This window comes from Pleurodeles waltl, chromosome 2_1 (assembly GCF_031143425.1).
Source record: "Pleurodeles waltl isolate 20211129_DDA chromosome 2_1, aPleWal1.hap1.20221129, whole genome shotgun sequence".
Lineage (NCBI taxonomy): Eukaryota > Metazoa > Chordata > Amphibia > Caudata > Salamandridae > Pleurodeles > Pleurodeles waltl.
This window is the reverse complement of record NC_090438.1, coordinates 568,548,904-568,567,507: the sequence shown is the minus strand read 5'-3', so window position 1 is coordinate 568,567,507 and position 18,604 is coordinate 568,548,904. Positions and strand designations below refer to the sequence as shown.

The window sequence follows — 18,604 nt, the reverse complement described above, 5'->3', positions numbered from 1 at the left end:
AAAGTTGCATTCATATCTGTATACTACCACGATGTGGAGGATTAAAAGACAATAGTATGCTTTATCGACATTTTATTTTACAAATACAATCAGTGTGTTTTGAGGATAGGACTGAGATTGTTTCGATAGTATTTTCAAAATATGTAGCTCTACCTTTCTTGGCGACCGAAAGATGGTTTAAGCAGTATAGAAGTTTAACGTTCATAAAAAGAACTGTTCTGTCATAATATATTTTGGTGAACATGGCAGGTCCTTGGGCGATGCTTGTCCGCTCTCTATGTCTAAAGACGCTGCATGTCACAGACTACTACCGCGGCCGGGGCTGTAATGTTCACGCTGCTGCCGCAGTCTATTCCTGGCCTCCGCCCTGTGAGCCGCATCCGGCGCTGGCAGCAAGGGCCGCGGCAGCAGCTCCACCCTCTTCCTGCCCGGGCTGCCGCAGCGGTCGGGGAGTGAAAGACTCGAGGGCCGAGGTACAGGGAGCCGGCACCGCAGTCACCGCTAGCTGCCAGCACAGCAGTCTCCGTCCCAGGGGATCGGTCGCCCCGCTCTGACCCTAGCGCTGTGGAAGCACTGCCGCTTCTGGGGGTGACTGGGGTCCGGCCTGCAGTCTAGGACCGTTGGCTGGTAAGTGGGCTGAGATGGCTCTGTCTGGAGGGTTTGTGGGTGGTGTCGGCGAGGGTTCAGTGCTGGAGAATAGTGGTGGCAGTTCGCCTCTTGCGGGAGCGTGCCGTCTCTGACAGTAGGAAGTTTACAAAACAAAGTATTTCTATTGGTATGACAAGCGAGGCTGGTGTTGCCGAAGTCAGCTCACAAGTCCATAAAATAACACCATTGTTCTCGTGGTGGCCGTTGTAGCAACCACGTTGTTTTGAGTGTCTCTCTGTATTTGTGTCTAGTGTCTCCAGTTTAGTGGCATGCTCGCTCGGACATACTTTCATCCCACTCTAATGTTTCTGGCAGCCGATTAGGAACCAGGCAGCCCCGTTGTGCTTCTCTCGTGTGACACTATCTGCAATCCAAGTCTCTGGTCGGTCTGTCCGCCACTCGGCTATCCTGACAGTTAGGCTCGAGATTGATAGACGTAGAGATTAAGGATCAACTTCTGCACGCCGGGTCAGTTTGTGACAACAACACCCAAATCAGACGTTGATGCCTCGCCCTTTACTTACTGTCTGAGGCAGCAATCAGACTTCTCAGGCTGCGAGCTTTGCCCCCCGGCAGCACTCGTGAAGTCCCGGCGCAGCTGTCACACGCACTTTCTGTTCCGAACCAGTTTCCTACCATCTTGACGTAAAACCCCACAAACCAAGAGAAACACAGGACGTACTCCAATGTTGGAATGAAAGATTGCGTCCGGACGCTGACTGCGGCATGGTGCCAACTTTTGACGTTGGCTTCAGAAGTACCACATTCATATTTCACTGCTGCCAGCCCATGCTACTCAGCAAAAATACATTTCTAAATTGGTATCATTCAAATCATCTTGGGCGTTGGTGCCGAGAACCGTGGCGCTTCATTCCAAAATACAGAGAATCAAATTAATTAACTGTGCCATCTCGACTCATGAAGTCCGTGTGATAAGTACATTTTAACCAGAAAACCCGTCCTACATGACCACTAAAAAGTGCAACGTGTTAAACATTAGTGATCTGGCCTCTGAAGAGGTAAAAGGTACATTGCAGAAAAGCAAGCTTCGTTGAACTATACCTTTACATTGTTACAGTTCTTCACAACGTTAAATAGGGAGGTACTATTGGCTGCTGAATACTAGCACGTCTTTAATTTTAATAGGAGAGTGGCCTTATTGTCCCTGGGATTTTTTTTTGGGGGGGGGGAGGGAAAGGGGGGAGGAGAAGGGGGAGAGCCTGGCGGAAGCTCTTCTTAAAGGATCCAAACACTCTTGTTTCCAGACTTTCACCACTGTCCAAACAGTTGGATCGGTGAGGTTTTGAATCAAGGGATTTTCCAACCTAAACAAGAGCATCGGTGGCTTAAATTAGAGAAGGAAAACTATTTTTCAGTCTCTCTTCCTTTGACCTTACATTTTGTGAGGTATACCAGAGATTGGTTGGCCATTGTTGGACTCCCGAGTCTTTATCCTTCTCCTGCATACACTAGTGATGTAGATTCTGTTAAATGTAACTATCACTCCGTTTAAACGCTATAATTCTGTAGTTTCCCATAAGGTCTGTTCGGCGTTTTTCTTCCCACAGTCCAGTTGTGTTCATGGAGGACGTGCCACCATTCGTTTCACCAGACAAGGGAACAATTAGGATATTTTCAGACAGTTTTGTGAGCATTTGCAAATAGATACAACAGTTCATATTTCTTTGAAAATTAAGTGCCTCAGAGTGGGAAGCAAGATATATTTTGGTGATAGGTTTTTATTGAGCCTGTTTGTATCTCCTTGTTAATTTCTATCAGAAGTTCAAGGTATTGAATTGCTATGTATTTATTTTTTACTTGCAACAGTATTTCAAGCATCAAAGATTGATGTACAATTTAACATCTAATGTGGGAAATGTTTCTGACTCATTTGTATTGCTTTCAAGTACTGCCTTAAATATACCATCAAAACTATGTCATTGTAACATTGAGGATCAATCTTCCTGGTGTCCATGAACCTGCAGTCCTAGACCGAATCAAAGCTACCAACAGTTCATATGAATATGGGCAAAGCATTTCACATGCTGTGGTAACTTTTTTACACCTGCACTTGTAATTCTCAATGCTCCACCACACCCTGAAATAGCCTTTCGTTTTTGACAGCTCATGTTGTAACTCACCCCTTAACTTACTATGGACCCTCTGTATTTATAAAGAAAGTTGCAGATAAGAAACCTGTTTTTCTACTTTTGAACACTTTGTCACTTGGATAATTACAGTAATCAGCGTCCTTAGTTATGTTTTATTTGTAAATTAATTTTAATTCATAAATTAGAGCCTAATCGATGAACACCCTGGACCAACCTTTTAGTGTGTGTTGCAGTGGTTTTGGTCCTTAAACTTAATGTAGTTTTTGAATGATGGCTATGCTTGCTGACGATGTGCAAGTGCCACTGATGTTGAAAACAAAAATAAAGTAGGTTTGGTAATTTTTTGAATTAAAAAAAAAAAAAAAACAACTGTGAACAAGTAGGCAGCTATTCACTTTTATAAAGCTCTGTTGAATTGTATTTTGGCGAGCATCTGTAAGAAAATTATGATTTGATTATTAAAAAAGTTGATGGAATTTTGGTCTGCTAGATGGTTTTCTCAGAATTCGTCATATGTGGGGCAAAAAAGTAACAAGTGCTTTCCATATTCCTCAAAATAGTGACAATTGTTTTAGCTTCAAATTTTTAAAAAATATATTCTAACATGCCATTATTTTTATCAATGCAAAAATATGCCAACGGTTGATTTGGCATATTTTACTGCGTTGCCATTACAGGATGGTCGCACTAAGTAAAAGAAAGTTAAAATTAAAAAAAAAAAGCTAAGAAAATATGCTTGCTATCTTAGGCAGTCCATTTCAGAAATCTTAACTTTATGGTAATATATAATAGTATAATATATGCTGTTTTGTATTGCAATTCTTTAAATATGCCCCATCTGTTAAAACAACAAAGAAGCGAATTATTTTAAGAGTGAGGAACAAACCTTGAGTTAAATGTCTCCACCACCCAGTCTGGTCACCACTGGTAGTTTGTTCTAGGGATCTTCAACCCTCTATCACTACGCACCGAGAAGGCACCAGTTTTTTTTTTTTTTGCACATATCTTAAGCTATTTTGATTTCCTGTGCCACTGGTGTTTTTTCAGGTCCAATAAAAGGACCAACATGAGGGACTCTGGTTGCTTCCTGGGTTATGCAGATCGAGATCACGATTGAGGGATGTTATGCACTTAGGAGTGAAATCAGTTCCGCACCTGAAAAGCTTCCTTTTGTGAATTTGAAGCGTTGCTATTGGCATCTTTTTATGGCCTAATTTTTTCTTTAAAGATGAGCTGTTGAAGATTAATGTCTCAAGTCGGTTTTACTTGGCCGGATCAAAAGGGGAGTGTTTTTACGATATATAAACATTTGAAGTACATTTCAGTGAGCAAAAACTATTGAGCTGTTGATACCAGTAACATTGTTATTGTATCGTAAATACTCTGCTCCTGGCTAACTGTTATAAAAACAAGAACACAATATGTAGCTATTTTGTTGCACATCTTTGAAGTATTAACTGTCTTCCATATGTAGCCATTGCAGTTTTGGCAAGATTCTAACTAGGGCAAAATGTTTACGTTCTTTTTCTTTCTCTCGTACGTGTATGTATTCAGTACTGTGCACCGAGGTACAACATATTATAATTACATGGCAGTTTCCAATTTTGAATACTGTTAATGACACTAATGCTTGAAGCATAATTAAGTGATGAGAAATAAGGCACAGCTGCTCCTTTTGTTTAGGGAATAATATGTAGAGGGGCTGATTTTACAAAAGCCCTGGCACTCCATTCTTACTCTGTCCTTCGACGTCCGTTTGAACCGAGTCACACATGCTTGATATTGCTATCCTGTTGATGGCAGAAGTACGGTTGTGCATTTCACAAACGCATCTCCTAGTATCTCAGGTTGGTTATAGGTTATGTATCATGTTTTTTTGCTTTCCTCTTCAGGTCGTTTCCCATCCAAGCTCCACCTGACCAACAGGTATCCTTACTTACGTAGTAATGTGAGCACACATTTTATAGGTCTAGGTTATGTTTTAGTTCAAAGAAAATCTTACCTTCGACTGCATATTTTAAGGTCTTGTCCATGCAAACTGGTTAACAGCCACTTTCAGACTTCACTGTCCAAAACCAGATGTCACTCCCTCACAGTGCTTTTCTGTCAGGAAAGAATAAAACAATTTATTGAAAACAGCAGAATGAGAGATACATATGTCCCCTTAGTTGACCAAAAGAATTAAGAAGTAGTAATATCCGCCGCTCAAATGGGCATTTAGTAGTAAGGGTAATATTGGTGCTTGTGCTCTTCCATGGCATCTTGCATACTTTTTAACGGGAAAGTTTATGGAATAACAGAAAGATGACAAAGTTCGACCCAAGGAGCCTCACCTGAGGTATTACAGCTCTTTGCCATTTTCAGCGCAACTACTAGTAATATGCTGGCATTGGTGAGGAAAGTCTTTGGGTGATGGTTTTTAGGATGAACTAAACCAGTCATAGCTCATATTTGTTTTCTCTGTGTACAGATCTAAATAGTTCAATGATTACGATTGATAGTGTTTTCTTTTCTTGTTAGACGTGATATTTGACTGTGGCCTTGCTGTCACTCACCAAGCATGTTGTTTTTCAACATGTAATTACTCACTGACTCTGCGAAATATGAATAAACTAATAAGCAACATTGAACTAAATGCGGTCCTTTCTTTAAATGTTCTTTAGTTTCTTGGTGCCACATCTGTGCCTGATCTTGCATTCTCTACTTTCAGAGTGTGATTGGGAAAAATCAATGTCATAAGTACACTAAAAAGTTTTAGTGGGTGAAACATTAAAGATGGAGGGGAGTTTTTTATATGTGAGTTTATCTGTATGAATCTGTGATCCAGGGTCGATACTTAGTTTTAAGTCAAGTGAGAGACACTGGTTCCAAAGTGTAAAAATAAGATTGAAAAGAATTATAGGTTAATCACTAAATATGATGATAGTGAAGATATATATGATACATTGACCAAGCACTGAAAAACTTTCTATGCGAATTCTGAATTACAAACTAGTATCACATATGGGAAAGTGAAGTCTGTTCATTTACATCATTACAAATGTCTTCTTGATGATAATAAAATAAATTGAACCTAGCTTAATGAAATGGCTTTTGCTATTTCGATGTGGCAAAAGGAAGGCTTGTCCCTTGAGTATCAAAAAATGTAAACCACTTAGGAACATGCACTGCAAACTGAAATTAGGCAGGTGTCTATCACATTTTGCATTGTATGTGCTAATTTGCCGCTGTAAGTCTATTTATAGCGTTAGCATGGTAAGAAGGATGATAGTATGGCTCACAGAACACTTACGGGCTATTAAGCATGTTGATGTAAGTTGTATAGTTGGTTTACATTAGGCTGAGAAACACTGAGGTGATCCTTTAACGATACAAGTATTTGGACTTTAAAAAAAAAACATGGGAGACAGGAAGTGACTGGTAGCTGCGCCTCAGATGGGTGGAAGCCATGATGTTTACGATATTTCAAATTAAATGGGACAAGGATACAGAAGGCTGGCTCCATGCATTTCTTTAGGTCTGTAATAATGATTTGTTTGCCATTAATTTTTGGGAATGTTAATTTTGTATTAGATGTTACAATAATTTTGCTGTATTACTTGTTGATAGCAGCTTTTGCTTAACACTTATTGATCATTAGGTAAGGGCTTGTATAATTTGTCACAACTATAAGGGGTATGTGGATTTCTTTGCAGGGTTTATTGATATTGTACTGATGGAGAGTAGGTTGAAAATGTATATCAATGGCATACAAGTAGAGTCAGGTGTTTGGTAGTATTTTTGGTGTTCCTCCTCAGTACGAATTGTTTTTGGTTTTCCTGTTGGAGTTTGCAGAAATATTTTTCCTTTGGTTAAAGTCTTTTTCTGTATGTATATTGAAGCTAAATTGAAACTTCTTTAGATCCGCAAGTGCGTCTTGAGAAGGAACTTTTCTCTCTGGTTTGAGAGACATGGACCATAGTTGTTGTTTTAATGATGAATTAAATAGTTTTTAAGTGTCAGTGGAGTGGTGTGTGGATGAGGGCTTGTCTGGGGGAAAAACTGAAGTGTTGTCTTGACATCCCCTGAACTTGCACTGGTGTTGTGAAGGCCGTGCATTGTGACAAACAAGCTACCAACGTTTTTATAATTGGGCACACGGTTTTGGATGTTTCTGGATGGTGCTGTGAGTTACCTATTGTGTTTTGGTAAACCGTAAGGACCTGATGAAATTATTTTTTTTAAAGTTATATATATATATATTTTTTTTTAATTAATATGGTTAACACAGACCAATTATAAAATAACCAAGAATTAGATTTTCACAGCTGCAGAAAATGATTTTGTGCAATCATAAGGCACCTAGTCTGTAAATTGACAAATGTTTTTTCCAAATGCAGCTGTTTTAACCACTGAACAGCAGAGAATTAGAGGATGCTTAGTCATGTCCTGTCAGCTGCAGGACTGAAACCTTAGCTTGCAGAAAGGTACTTAGTCTCAATAATATTTTTCATATATCCAGACTAGCCAAGTTCAAACGATTCTTGCACGGTAATACTGTAAGTGAATATGTTGCTTAAATAAATAATACAGAATGTTTACTAGCACTGCCCTGTTTAACACTGGTTAGGTGAAAAATATATTGGCTTATTTTTTGCAAACCAATTTTAATGTGGTGTTTCCGAGTTTGTCCTGGATCCCATCATCTTGGCCATTTATAATGCTTCTTCATCAACTAATCTTCAGACTCCAATCGTTTCTTTGATTGGCTGTTCTTTCTTTACCTTTTAGCTTTCACCTCCACAATTCAGTTTTTTGCCTCTTGAGTCGCCCCAGAATCTGTTTAAGTACCAATACAGCTGGGATACTGTTCCGTTTTTCATCTCACACCAGTCCTATATATATATATATATATAATATATATATATTTTTTTCCTTTGCTCTCATTAGAAAAGTTGCCTACACTTAAAGGTATCGGCTTTTCAGTACCTGGAAGAGTTGTCCTTTTGTTTAATGTAGTTTTGTGTGTGTGTGATGTGTGCAACAGTAAATGTCGGTCACCTTACCTACGCTTCTTCCCTCAATCAGCAGGTTCTCTGGAGATACTGGAAAAACAAAAAAGACACACTATTACTTCACCTTGCCACATACCCATCATCACAGCCTTTAGCACTGGTGGTGCTCAATGCGACAAGCCTTTTTTTTTGCTGCTGCGCCTCCCATGACCACCTCCTTGGATTCCCTCACTACAACCCAGCAAAATTGCCCTTCATCTCTCCATAGCCCCCCTCGCACATACATTTCATTTATTTTAATGCGTAGGTAATGACTGGCTTTACTAATCCACTCAGCAGTTCACATAAAATACAGATCTGTTATTTGTAGCAAACATTTAACCCTTCTGCGCTACTCTATGGCATCAAAACTGACACTAGACAAAAGTCCGATCTCTTTCTCTAACAGGAACACAATTACAAGTTTTTTTTTTATTGCTACCTAAAAGGTATATATATACTTATACATGTATACAGAGAGACATTGTCTCTCTCCATATGTGTATGCAAAGACATCAGGGGTAAGAGAGTAAACCCATTGCTTTAAAAAAAAAAAAATTTAAAAAAATTGGCCCCGCAGGGGCATTTTCAAAATATATATTGGGGGTGTGGGGAATGCCCTCGGGGTAAACAAGGTAACGGACAATTTTTATTTAAAAAAAAAAATTATAATGTAAGTTGCCCCCGGGCGAGGTGTCCCATTGCCACGAAGACTGACATCATAGATGGGCGGGTGGAGACACGGAAGCTCTTCCATGTCTCCCACGGGGTTTTAAATAAAATAAAAAAACATTTTTTATTTTTTACTTTGGGCCATGTTGTACAGCAGACTGTAATGCTCTGCAATGTGTCTAAAAAAAACACTGACAAATCCAGTATAGATCTTGCAGCGTTAGCGAAACCAACAAAAAAAAAACGGTCACGGGGGAGTCTGCAGCTAAATTTAAATCTAATCTAATGAACATTTTCTTTCTCTAGTTCCCTTCACCACAAACCAGACATTTTAGTTTCTGCATAATTATATTGTACCGGCCTTGTACCTTTTAACCAAATATATGAGAAAGGTGAGGGAACTCAACCGAGGCCAGTTTTAAAAATAATAAACGTGTTTTATGATTTTATCAGAACTTGGTGGGTGTATCTCTTTAAATAAACAGTACCAATGAGACTATTAGTTGGCAGATGTTAAGAGAAACCTTGGTACCTGCAGTCTTGGAGTGGACAGATGAGTTATGCTCTAGAGTCACACTGTATCTTGATTGAAGTATAATATTTAAATGTTCTAGTGTATCTTTATGTATTAACCTGTTCTTATGCATGTTCTGATAATTGACTTTCAAAAAGACATTAGCAACGTGACCTCACAGTATAAACACTTTCTCTTTTTATATTTCGTGCCAAAATGTCATCTTAATCTAATGGTAGGTTCAGTTGTGCTCCCACAGTGTAATTAGTTACCAATTTCATCAGGCAGTCCTTAACACCTTGTTGGTTCATTAGGACATTCTGGAAGTGAAGCTGCTGCAGTGTGTGTGGAATAGAAGTCGATCACTATTTTGCTTATGTGAGAATAGCTTCAGACCATGTTTAATGGATACTTCGACTTTATTGTTTTAAGTTCCTACAACCACCATTCTTAATTTCCTGGAGAGAGGCGCCCATTTTAAATATCACAAGCGCTTGGTCTGTCTTGAAATGAGACATACCAATTGTTGATAGAATTAGCTAACCAGTGCTTTTCAAAAGTTGTATTTATTTAAAATGAAATTGAGCTGTTGGTTGAACTGATAATTTGAACCTATTATCGTTGATCTATTTGTGCTAGGGTTGTATTGGTTTTACCCTGATCATTCTGTATGCATTTATTTAGTTTTCTACCTGCTTGTTTGGTTTCTGTTTTACCACTTCTAAGTATGTTTTAAATGGCGGTGCCTGTTACAAAAAGCATATGCATATTGTGGTGTGCTGCATTAATCATCTTCATGTTGATTTGGCTGCAAATGCATTGGTAATCCATGGAGGAAGCCAAGTGATCGTTCCAAGGTGCGATACTAAATGCAAGGCATAACTGCTGAACAACCAGAGGGAATGAAATCTGCCTCCTCAGAGAGTAGCTAAAAGTAGATGCTTGTGACTGGGAGCTGTGCATTGACAACGAGCTGTGTATTCGTCTTGCTTAGAATAATATGAAATGACACTGCAGCGCACTGACGTCTTTCAGTGGCATTGTACATAGTGTGTCATCATTTCAAAGTTAAAACATGGGCGCCACATTCCGAATTGATGTGTTGACCGTCTTGAAATGGTAAAAACAAAATGACACTCTGTGACAGTACTATTCCATAAGAGTCCTCTGGTTTGGAGGAAGGGCTGGGTGAGGTGCAAGGCACTGGGAAAAAATGGGCAGTAAGCAGGCAGCTGTTTAGCACTGTCGTGGGAGCTGTAGTATTCTCTAGAAAATAAAAAGAGGAAAAGAAAGGAGATGAAAGGGGCCCTATTAAGGAGAAAATGGTAAGCTAAATTACGGACCTACCAGCCCTGGCAACAGATGAATATGCACATATATTGGACAAATGTTGTCACTCACTGGGAAAGAGCGTTGGTGGCTGAACTGGTCTGATTCATTATTCCTGCTGCAATGGATGAAAACGTAGTGTAAACGATACTCCTACAGATCAATGTCAGAAAAAGATTGACTCCTAAGTCCCTCTTGGTTTCTGTGTGTGAATACGCGTGTGTATATTTATGTGTGCATGTATTTTTTCACGGAAAAAACAAAGGTTACAGGGACATTATAGTTAAGCTCTGAATTTACTAGTACAAAACCATAGAAATTCAGCAGTTCGAGTTCCTTCAAGTAATTATAACTCGTGCCCTAAGGTAACTATAACTCATGCCCTCGCCATGCCAGGTCCTGGGGGCAAGTGTATTAAGGATTAAAAGGGAGGGGGCGCATGCCCCCCCCTTCTGTGCACTTACAAGTGCCCTGGAGACCACCACTTAGCTAGCTCTTGTTTAAGCAGTAGGAGGGGGGGTCGCACAGACCCCCCTCATTGCCCACTGAGGGCTCTAGAGATCACCACCTACCCAGGGCCATAAATCTAGGAAAAAAGAGTGGGGAGGAGGACCACGCAGACCCCCTCCCGGGCCACTTTCAGCTCTAGGGATCACCACGTCCCCGGGGCATGGCAACTATAGAAGGGCCATTGCCATGCCCAGCTAATTACCCCACATATTGCATCATTAATGAAGTCTTCTATAGCATCAGTGATATTATCACTGCAACATTTGCAATAAAATTATTGATGAGAAAACTGTGCATGGCGGGGGCGTGAGATATAGGGCCTAATTATGAGTTTGGTGGACGGATAACCCGTCTGCCAAACTCCGGGCAGGGTGGCTGCCGTCATAGTGGCGACCCCCCTGCCAGAACTATTACGAGTTTCCCACTAGGCTGACGGACAGAAACTGAGGTTTCCTCCAGTCAGCCTAGTGGGAAACAGGTGGCAGCATTGTCTCCGGCTTGAAATCGAGCCAGCGGCAATGCTGTTTCCTGCACCCTGCACCATCACCCTTGCAATGTTCACTGTTTGCACAGCAGACAGTGAACATTGCTGGGGAGGGTGGGGGCTGGCAGGAGAACCGCTGCATTGCCTATTCCAAGTATATGGGTATTGCTGGGGCACTTCTCTGGCCCCCTACACCTGTTCCCCGCAAGCTTTTTCATGAAGGTAAAACCACCATGAAAAGGCTTTCGGAGAAGGAGTTCATAATCAGCAGGCTAGCGCCACCCTGGCTGATTGAGATCTCAACCTGCCATGAACCCATCGGGATCACCTGGCAAAAATGGTGGTCTTCATGTGGCAGTTGGACCTCCAGAGCAGCGGCGGTCCTGACCGCCACCACGAGGCTGATGGTCTCAAGACTGCCATCCTTGTAATGAGGCCCATTGTTACTTGAAATAACTCTAACAGCTGAATTACTGTGGTTTTGTGCGTGTAAATTCAGAACCTAACTTTAATGTCTCTGTACCTTTTTGTATTTTTTTTTTTTTCTTTCAGAAAATTCCTAAGGTTTTTTTAAATGCTAATTCCCAACTATAACATTCCTGTGAAATTTGTTTTTTTCATTGAATATATATATAATAATCTACTGGCAGACACCAGTAACTAGTTATGGTTAGGACCATTTGTTCCATAGACAGTTTTTTGTTTGTTTTGCCAGTAAGTTTGACGCTATTTGACGAATCTTCCACAAATGTTCAAAACTTATACTTTGTTTGGTTGCTGTGTTGAAAGTTTTGTGGTGATCTGTCAAACGGGGGCGAGAAAAAGGGGGTCCCAAAACATTTTCTCCCATTTTACGTCAATGGGATTTTTCAAATTTCTGAACATAACTACAGCCTGAACTGCTGAATGGGATTACACCAAATTCGGCAGAGAGCTAGCTCTTTGTCCCAAAAGCGTGTTTTTTTGTTATTTGGTGTAAATCTCTTCAGTTGTAGAAAATGTTGAGCTTAAAAATTCTAGTTATATAGGGACGCTGATCCTCCGCAGATTCCAAAAAAGTGTAAAAGTAAGAGAAGGGGCCAGGGTAGAGTCACCCTGGCCCCTTGATTCTGGTGCTGGGGTCTGCCAGGGCTTAGAAAGCATTTTTTTTCTTCGGGGATCCGTGGATCAACCGAAAATAGGGGGGTGGGGGGAGGAAATAAGTGCAGGCTCCTGCACTTGTTTCAGTGAAACCCCCAGGTGGGCCAGGTCCTAGGGGCATTGAAATTTTAAATGTGACGGTGCATTCCCCCGCAGATCCAGGGGCCGCCATCTCCCAGGGTCTATCATCTAAGTAAGTACGGGGTTTGGGGGGTGATACCTTCCCACCCCAAAGCCCCAGGGACTGCCACCTCCCTGGGGCTAATCTCTAATAAAATGGGGGGGGGGGAGGGTACCCGGCATCCCATCGGCCCCAGGGACCGCCACCTCCCTTGGGCTAAATTTATATATGTTAGGGGATCTGTTTCGGACCATGCAGCCTTGGTGACTGCCACCTTCTTGGGCACAGTTTCTAATAATGGAATGCAGGGGGGCATGCGGCCTCCCACCCCCACAAAAAATATATATTCACGCCAGGCCCCAGATGTGGGGTTCTCAGCGGCTAAAATTGGCCGGGCGGGGGGGGTTGGGGACGGTGCGTGGACCCCTCTCCCCCCAATACAAAGTTTATAAGACTGGACCTGGGGGATGGGGTCCCTAGGGCTGAAATCATCTGGGGGATGGTGGGGGGGGGGGGCATGTGTACCAGCTGTCAACTCATGCTGCACATGTCCGAACTTGGCCTTGGGGACGGGCCTCAAGCCAGGACTTCCAGCCGCACACAGCCTTTGTGGTCTGTGCCCGGCAGTGGTTGGATTAATGTATAGTAAAGAAAATTACTTTGTTAAAAAAAAAAAAAATTACTGAGAAAACCAAAGGTTACAGGGGCATTATAGTTGGGCTCACATTTTAAACGTACAAAACCATAGAAATTCACCTGTTAAAGTTAGTTATCTCAAGTAACTATACCTCAGGCCCTATTGTAACTATAATTCGTGCCCTCGCCATGCACTGCTAATTACCCCACAAATTACAGTACTCATTACATCACTGATATCAGTGTAATATTAGCTGTAACATTTTTGATGAAAAAATTATGCATGGTGAGGACGTAAGTTATAGTAACATTAGGGCACGAGTTATAGTTACTATTATGTCTCTGTAACCTTTGGCTTTTTAAAGTGAATTTTATTTATATTATATATAATTTTTTTCCTGGGTGGGGGCCGAACCAGGACCCAAATATGACAATTACCTCTGTGCTAATGTCTCCAAGTTGAGGTGTGTTTTTTTTTTTTTGTTGGTGTCGTGGGCACTAGGCCGAAGCACACAATCTTGAGAAGTGGGGAAACACTGGGTAGTAGGAATTTTGTGGATTAGTTTTGTGGAACTGGGCACAGATTCCAACGTTTGTGTTACAGAAATGTGAAGATGATGCATGGTTTTAGCCATTGGTGCCCAGTTTATGCTTTGCAGGGCATTCTGAGTGTGATCCAGGCAAGCCAGGTCACCCTGGTCTGCTTTAGTTTTCAGATTTTAAAGATGCGAGTGGTGTTATTGTCCCTTGTAAATACGTACAGACTTAAACCAGTAGGTTTTGGCACTCCCATTATTAATGAGGTCAAATAACTACTACTAACAATAGTATCAGAATATTCAACTAATCACTTAGTAGAGGCGAGCGATAAAGCTATCTCAAGGCACCAACCACTTTATGGGCCATTCACACATCTTTCACGCATGTCCCACGAAGCCATTCATGCCACCTAAGGGCCCAACACACACAACACTCATATTAACAGGCCACCACCATTCAAAGGCCCATCTGCCTTTTAGCTACACAAGATCACAATGCAAACAAACATAGGCCATTACGAACACCCTGGCAGCCTGCCTCGCTTCAGGAAGACTTGTCCTTCAGCGCACTCACTGCACTGAATCCAACTCATTTCAGAGTGTACAATTGCTTTGGGTTTGTTGAAGAATGCACTCGTGACCCATTCCTTAGAGTGTGAGCAAATCTACCTTTGAAAACTGGCCTGAACACTCTGGGCAAACTTATTAAGTTCCACAAAGAGCACTTCTAGAAAGTCCAAGGACTCTGGTTTGTTCGGCATATCCTGGTCGTTTTTTTGGCAGTGCGTTGACTTTAGTGTACGTGTAATACTACAGAACATCTGCTGTGTTTTGAGGGAGTTTGAAGGTGGCAAGCAGCCAAAAGCAAGACCAAAGTCTGCCTTTTTGGTATTTTTTTATTTTTTTTAATTTTTTTACACTGGAGTCAGTAAAGGCCAGGTTGCTCAAATCTAGTTTAGAAAGCAAGTCTTGGATTACAATCCTTTTTTCCAAATTGAATGGAAACATTAAAAAAGTTTCACAGCTACCCAAGTAATGACCCACGGGAAGGTATGTGTCCACGGATGGCCATTTGGGGGCAGGTAATGATTCTTATTCTGTGTGCTCCACTTCAGTCAGTTTCCTTGAATAAAAGTGGAAAATTTAGGTCAGGTTGAACTGGGCGCTGGTGACCGTTCTAATCTACTCTCTTGCTTCTTTCATTGCTGAGCACAAGCACTGCATCGATGATAACAACTCTGTTGCATGAATGTGGTTGCCAAAGTATCACTCCTGCAGACTTGAGGCGTCTTCCATTTTTACAGCAGTACGACTCAAAATAATAGACAGTTGAAATTCAAGGAAGGACATCAGTCTTTCAGTTGTGGTCTGCTGATAGACATTGTATGTTGCCAACTGAATCAGGTGGTTAGCTAACTTCTTATACCATACAGGAGTTTCCCGATTCACAATATATTGTTAAGAATCTGGGGGCATATGTACTAACACATTTTCCCATTGACACAGAATGGGAAAAACCCTTTGCTACATGAAATGAGCACATATACTTCTGCATGTCTGAGAATTGGACATTGAGCAGTATGTTGCAGTGCAATGCATCTTACAAATAGTCCTGTGGGAATCCTTTGCAGTGCTTTTGAATTGTACTGTAAGCTCCAGTGCCAACTTTGTACAGTTCACTAAACAGGTGGACTTGTACTGAAGTGAACTACATATTGGTTATAATTTTTATAAAGGAGAAATCGGTCAAGCTCCCATATGATCTTCTCACTCCTAACACGGTAAAGCAACCTGCAGGATTTATTGCAGAGTCCTTCCCTGTATCTACTCTCCAGCTGTACTCAACTCAGTGATGCTCTTGCACAACATGTATATCTTGATGTTGCATTAAGCTCTTTTGCTCGTTATGTACTGCCTGAATACCAAGATATAATACCTTTTATACAAGCTCAAGGACTCATTGACCACTATATTCTTTCCAGTAATATATATGTCTGTACAGTTGGTGGAAAAAAGTTCCAAAACAGTTAGAATGTTGTACAACCTGTTATGGCCCAGGTGGTCCCGGGGTATGCAGCAGAATTATCATTCAAATGCAACATTTGCTGCAAAATCAAAGTTTTGTCTCTGCTCTTGACCGGGGAAAAGCTTGTTGTTGCCCAAACCATACGAGTAGACCAGTAGGACTGTATGGTTGATTTGTGCACTATTCCCATGTTCAGCATTAGGCACAGTAATTGAAGTGGTAGTTTGCATGTGTGCCCTGGAGTGAGGTACCAGAGTGCCTCTATGCTTCCAGAGAAACTGTTCAGCAAGCAGATTTGTATGGTGCTCTATTCCCTCAAGGAAGTGTCCATCCTTAAAAAGATGGAAGTCAAATTTCAGTATTGACTTTACATCCAGCATATGCAATGAATGGGAGAATTTGTGGCTGAACTAAATTAGGAGGCCTTTGTCTGTGCTCAGCATGTGGTTCCTGTCTGCACTTCGGATTGGTTTACCCTGTAACTGGCTTTCCTTTAATTTATCACTGCTATCATCTGCGTGTTCTTCAGAATCACTGGAAGATTAGGCCTCATCAAAAGGAATTCCATCTGAAAAATCAATTCCAGATTCTGCCCCCGATCCGCTCCCTTACATGCTATCTCTGTATCAGACTCTGCCTCACAGCAGTCCTCTGTCATACGACTAAGTCACTGAAGCCATTATCCAACGAGACACCATCTCTGTTTCTATCTAAAAACTTTTAGCCTATGTAGAATAGAGAGCTACTCATAGAAATGAATGCTGTGTGTGTGCTATGAACCGTAAACATGCAATGCAGTGCTTTGAGAGTGTAGAAAAGTGTGATCACAACAACTATGTTATCAAAAGGTAAAAAGCTTTTACTGGACTCGATGCAGCATAGAACTTCTTCAATAGAGCTAAAAGAAACACACCCAAGGAGGCATAGCATGTTAGGCCAAATTTATCTCCAATAGGAGTAAAAACGTCTTTGTAAGACATGCTCCTTATGAAAGAGCCGAATCTGGATGAATAGCTGAACTGGGCCCACCTATTGCACCACGAGGGATTCTGTGCCACAGCATTCCTCTAGGAGGATGACCAGTTGATGTCCTGTGCACTGTAGAAGTGCAGCAGGGAACGTCAACGTGTCACTTTCCGCACTGTAAGGGTTAAATGCTTCTTGTCTTCATCATATGTGTTTCAAAATGAATCAGGCCTACTGACTTTGTTGTAGATCTTCATACTAAACATTTCAAACCAATGGCAGTTGTCATAACTTTTCCTAGTGAATCATTCAGGCCTAAAGGCTTTTATTAGCCTTTCACCAGAGCCAACTCAGACCTACTGTATTGGACATGGGCTTCCCCACAAGGCAAACACCATGTATAGTGTAATAAAACTATAAATACATACAATTTTTCAGTTGTCAAAACAATATAAACACCCTGCTATGATGGCCTCATTAGAGTTATCATAGTGCAAATCTTCTATCTCTGCGGTTTGTTTGAGTGGGACACCAATTCCAAACCCCTTGCTTGCTATGGTAATTTATTAGATTATAGAAAACAAAAGTACTAATCTACATAGCCTACATCCTGTAACTGTGTGATAACAATTCACTGTTAAAGGACTCTTGGCTTTAGCAAATGCTTTTCACAATAAATAAATAAAGGCACACTGCCTTTGTCAGAACTTTGTATAACCGACAGAGCAGACCTGTGGTATCGGACATAACGTTTCCTAGTGAACCAATCAAGTCTATAGCGATTATAATTGGCTTGTTGCCATAATCGACTCAGACTTGTCATATTTTATTATAGAATCTGTTCGTTAATTTGAAACCGTTCCTGTTGGTAATAGAGGCTTGTAATTTTAATATGACAGGGATAGAAGTTAAGAAATAAATGCTCAGTTTAAAGAACTCTGTTTACTAATATGAGTTATTTAATATTGATTATAGCTGCTTATTAAATCACGGTGCCCTGACACCAGCCTGCCCCCAGGGAAGTAGTTTAACATTGGGCTGCGTTTTTGCTTGAATCTGCGCTAAATCGTGAACTATAACTTGAAGGTGAAAGTTGGTGTTAATTGGACATGACTGTTGATTCTACAGATGCATTACTTTTCATTTTATGGCACTCCATCTACCCCCTTTTATTAGGTCGTACCGTAGTCTGGTTTGCTAACAGCATCTTGGGAACATTGGGAATGCATTCTGCCCATTACTTACCAATGGCTTTGTGGTTTGTAACTCACTTTGCTTGCTTTTTATTTGCCGGCTTTATTTGTTTTAGGCTGTCCAGCTTGAGTTTGTCCCTCCCCTTGCCCAAACCTTATTTAGTGTATGTATTCTTCCACTAGTACTGGATTTCTGTGAACAGGCCTTTAAATCTTGTTCTTACCTTGTTACATTTGATGTGCAGTCAAAGACAGAGGTCCAATGTCAGGCTCGGTCTTACAGGGAGCTTGGTGTTTACTTTTCTTTATCCGACTTAAGAGTGAGCGGATTTAAGTGGCAATCATGCTGGCAATTGAGGGTGTGCTGGTCATAAGGCTATACACCAGTGCCACTACGCTTTATGCCACTATACTGCACAGCCACTGTACTCTACTCTGCACCGCTCCACTCTCCTCTGCACCACTCCCTCTATGCCAGTTCACTCTGCACCACTCTATTCTACCCCACTATACTGCACGGTATGCCACTCTACTCTGCTCCACTGTACGCCACTGCGCTCTATGCAGGTGCATGCTGAGCCACCGTAATCTACTCTGCAGCACTGCACTATGACACTCTACGCCACTGCACACTACACCACTCTTACACTCTATGCCACTGTGGTTTACCCTGCGCCACTGC

The 18,604-nt window shown here is 41.3% G+C and overlaps 1 protein-coding gene across 11 annotated transcripts in view; it reads left to right on the top strand.

Moving 5' to 3' along the window:
* The first annotated feature begins 288 nt into the window (after nt 1-288).
* The window catches only part of LRRFIP2 (LRR binding FLII interacting protein 2), a 291,111-nt gene continuing 272,795 nt past the window's right edge, over nt 289-18,604 (top strand). For 3 of the 11 annotated variants that reach the window (XM_069215036.1, XM_069215027.1, XM_069215017.1), the window contains exon 1: nt 290-627. The gene's annotated coding sequence lies outside the window, so the exon portion shown is untranslated. Of the gene's footprint in view, nt 628-18,604 lie in introns of all 11 variants that reach the window. The other 8 variants (XM_069215063.1, XM_069215045.1, XM_069215091.1 and 5 more) reach the window with 6 other exon arrangements.